Source organism: Cetorhinus maximus, chromosome 21 (assembly GCF_964194155.1).
Source record: "Cetorhinus maximus chromosome 21, sCetMax3.hap1.1, whole genome shotgun sequence".
In the NCBI taxonomy this organism is placed as follows: Eukaryota; Metazoa; Chordata; class Chondrichthyes; order Lamniformes; family Cetorhinidae; genus Cetorhinus; species Cetorhinus maximus.
Genome location: NC_135899.1, coordinates 17,743,392 through 17,747,293, shown reverse-complemented (window position 1 = coordinate 17,747,293; position 3,902 = coordinate 17,743,392). Strand labels below are relative to the sequence as shown.

Genomic DNA, 3,902 nt, shown 5'->3' with positions numbered 1-3,902 from the left:
ATGTTCATGTTTAGTTACCATTACATCAGCGTATAGAACAGATGAATCTATGAGTCCCTGAAGGGTAAAGGCAATCTGCTGGTACACCCAGATCCTATGATGGTAACTTTATCTGGAGGTGTATTTAATTGCTCACAGTGACCTGCCCGATTCTGAGACTTGGATAATGTTTCTGGTTTCATTAGGGATCTTGTCCTAAAGTCAATAGAAATGTCCAGTGGTTGAGGAGCTGGAATAGATCTGATTTCTCCTCAGTTACGTCTCACCATTGTGCCTTTTTGTGTCATTACTTCATAGGACCCTGGTTCTGAACCAATCTTTGATGCCTCGGCTGGTTGCCACGTACCCTTCTGTGGGCCCCTGGACGTGAACTTGTCCCAACTGTAAACTTGGCAGCTCTGTACCCACATTTTTATCAAGACATTGGCCGTCTTCTCGTGCAGTTTTAAAACTTGCTCTCTAGTCTTTGAGACAGTAGAATGGGTAAGAATCCGTAAATTGGTATGCATTGGTCGACCTAACAAGATCTGTGCCAGTTATAGAATAATTCCACTTAAAGGTATCACTCTTGGATGTAACATTGCAATGGGTAGATCTTGCTTGGTCTGTCTACATTTGAGAATTAGGGATTTCACTGTGCAAGTCATTCATTCATCTGGGCCATTAGATCAAGCTAATATCAGGTCATAAAGATTCCAGTTTGATCGGCTGCCTGCCTTTAGAAATGACTTACCGGGAGGTGCCTGACTTGTCCCAATATGGCCAAAATGATCTTATGTGCTCGTGGAGATACTGAATTGAATCAGGCCATCCGTTTTCCACAGTTTCTGTAGTGTCACCTTTCACCATTTCTTCTTGTAGCTGCTAGCATTTGTTTTGCACAAAATGTTCTGGATCAATTGACAGACTTGCATTCTCCTGCAAGCGTAATGTTGCAGCTCACTTTTAATTGACAATTATGTCTAAAGATCCTGGATATTTCACTTTTAGTTCATGATCTGAGGTGACAGGCGTCATTTATGAGTTTGATCTGCCTTGTGAGGTCTGATTGATTCCATGGATTGTTGCTCGTGTGAGGTCATGGCATGCTGATACACCTAGAGACTCTGGGCTGGAGTCTCCATGATGTAGAACATCTGTGTCACCAGGAGGATTGACTGTACTTACAGTCCAGGAGTATGATCCTGCACATGGAATTTGTGAGCTGTTGTATGCTGAGTGTTTCACAGCAGTGGGTTTTGCCATGTCTGCAGATATGTGTCTTTTAGAATTAGTAGGGGTAGCATGTTGGCACTTGCCCCTGTGTCAATCTTGACCAATAATGAATCCTTACCAACTTTCTTAGGGCAGCTAATTCGAATCTTGGCAAACACTTCAGATGGTGAGATGGCATCAATGCTTTCCACAAGATTGACGGTGTGAAATAGGTGCTCTTCACACTCCATCTCATTGTGCACATCGTCATTTTCTTGTTTGTCAATTGCTTCGTGTATATGTTTCTGGCGGGATACCAGCTGGCCATCCTCATTGCTGAAAACTACCTGTTGCAAGCGGGTTGTTTGGATCAGCACACGGCTCTTTGTAGCTGCATCAGCCTTTGCTCAAGTGCACAGCCTCTGCCAAAGGCCCTTTCTGCCACATGCCTTACAGAATCGATGAAAAGCTGGGAATTTCCTTGGTGCATGCAAAAGGCCACACCCTCCACATGTCCTGCTAGGTTTGGGTTTCCTAGTGAGTGCTTCAACAACTGGGTTGTACCTTGGACCTGTAAGTTTAATCAAACTGTGAGGGTCACTTTGTACTTACAACCATCCTCTTCAGCCGCTCTTGAATGCTACACCTTTTCAGCTTGTCTAACAGATCTTCCTGGAATCCTTCCATGGGAGTGGATGTGATCACCAACTCAGCAATTCTGCCTGCTAGCTCTGCATTTGAAAAATCACAGAACGTCCCCTTTTCTCTGCACCTGATGATGAAATGGTCTATGGATTCTGTAAAAAAAACCAAAAATAGCTGGAAAAACTTAGCAGGTCGGACAGCATCTGCGAAGATGAATATGGTTGTAGTGTCGAGTCCGTATGACTCTTCATCAGAACTAAAGAAAAATAGAAATGAGGTGAAATATAAGCTGGTTGATGGGGCTGGGACAGGTGAAGCTGGATAGAGGGCCAGTGACAGGTGGAGGCAAAGAAGAGATTGCCAAACATGTCATAGACAAAGGGACAAAGGATTTTTATGGTAATGATATTATCTAAGGAATGTGCTAATGGTGGCATTAAGGGTAGAAAGCAAGACGAAGAAGTGACAAATGGCCCGAGTGGGTGTGGGGTGAGGGGAAGGGATCGAAATAGGCTAAAAACTGGAGATAAAACAATGGATGGAATAAATTTAACATTAATAGAAATTGGTGGGAAAAGGAAAATATATTTTAAAAATATATATTTTAAAAATGACAAATTATTAGAAAAAAGGGGGATCGGAAAGGGGCTAAGGATGGGGGAGAGAGGTCATGCGCTAAAGTTGTTGAACTCAATGTTAAGCCCGGAAGGTTGATAAGTGCCTAATCGGAAGATGAGGTGCTGTTCCTCCAGTTTGCGTTGAGCTTCACTGGAACATTGCAGCAGGCCAGGGACGGATATTTGGGCATGGAGGGTGTTGTCGAAATGACATGAACTCTAATTGATGAAGACAGAAGTTGAACCTGATTCTGCACCAGTCGCCCAATATCTTTTGGGGATCCTTTAGCTCTTCTGCTGTTGATCCTGACGTGTTCAGCCTGTGTAGACGACAATGATATTATCTTGCCCCCTCACATTCTGTGAACCAGATGCTGTTCAAAAGGGAATTGAATAAATAATAAAAGAAAAATGAAAAAGATCATTTCAGGAGCCGATTTGGCATTGGGAGTTAAAAGCCTAAAGACATTTTAGAAGCAGCTCGCTGCTGCAATGGGGGAATCATTTGTTTCTGGGTGAATGAATTTAAAAAGCGTCTCTTCCTCAAAACCGTTTCTCTTGCTTATGCCACCCTTTGCTGGCCGATGAACGTTAGTACACAAGCAGAGAGGAAATCATGATAAATGCAGTGAGTGCAGAGCGACCTCAAATGCCAGCGTTAAAATAAAAGCAAAACACTGCGGATGTTGGCGATCTTGGACCTCGAAACGTTAACACTATTTGCTTCTCCACATACATGTGTCCTTTATGTGTTAATTTTTCGAGTACTTTGTAGTACATGCAACAACGGTCTCTGTTGGTGAACAAATATGTTACAGTAAAATCTGACATTAATTAGTTAATCAGAGGAGAGCGCAAATGCAGTCCTCCCGCTCCCACAAATTTTACAGTCGAGAATCCCGCATTTGGGGACATCGCAGGTGTCAGCACACTCGAAGTGCAATGGGCTGACCTCGTCCTGGGAGAACAATATTTTTTTGGACAAATATACTTTATTCATTAAATATCTGGAAGAACATTACAAAACATTTCTAAATCGCCATCACAAAAAGTGCAATCAAATTCAACTTTTAGACATGGATCAAGAGCTGCTTCAATACAATCAATGAATATTACAGTTATTTCAATATGGTCATTACAGACAGTCGGAAAGTGCAATGGTATTGGAGTTATCAACATACATCCTGTTGCACTCTGAGGGTGCTTCAATACAATTATGATACATTTAGTATTCACTGCATACATTCAATGTGAGCCGGACAGCCCGAGGGGTCGATACAATTCCCAGTCTCTCGGTGCACTATGACAGAAAGGTCTTAGACAGCGACCTTTCCCTATTGCGCCTTTGCGGCGGCTGCTCCAAGCTTTAGTGTGTCTCTCAGCACATAGTCCTGGACCTTGGAATGTGCCAGTCAGCAACACTCGGTCAGGGACAACTCTTTGCAC

The 3,902-nt window shown here is 43.0% G+C and overlaps 1 non-coding gene across 1 annotated transcript; it reads right to left on the bottom strand.

The window, feature by feature from the left end:
- Window positions 1-3,301: 3,301 nt before the first annotated feature.
- LOC144696207 (U1 spliceosomal RNA) lies at window positions 3,302-3,463 on the bottom strand. Its single transcript, XR_013580119.1, has one exon. It is a non-coding gene; the product is annotated as a U1 spliceosomal RNA (small nuclear RNA).
- Window positions 3,464-3,902: the final 439 nt, after the last annotated feature.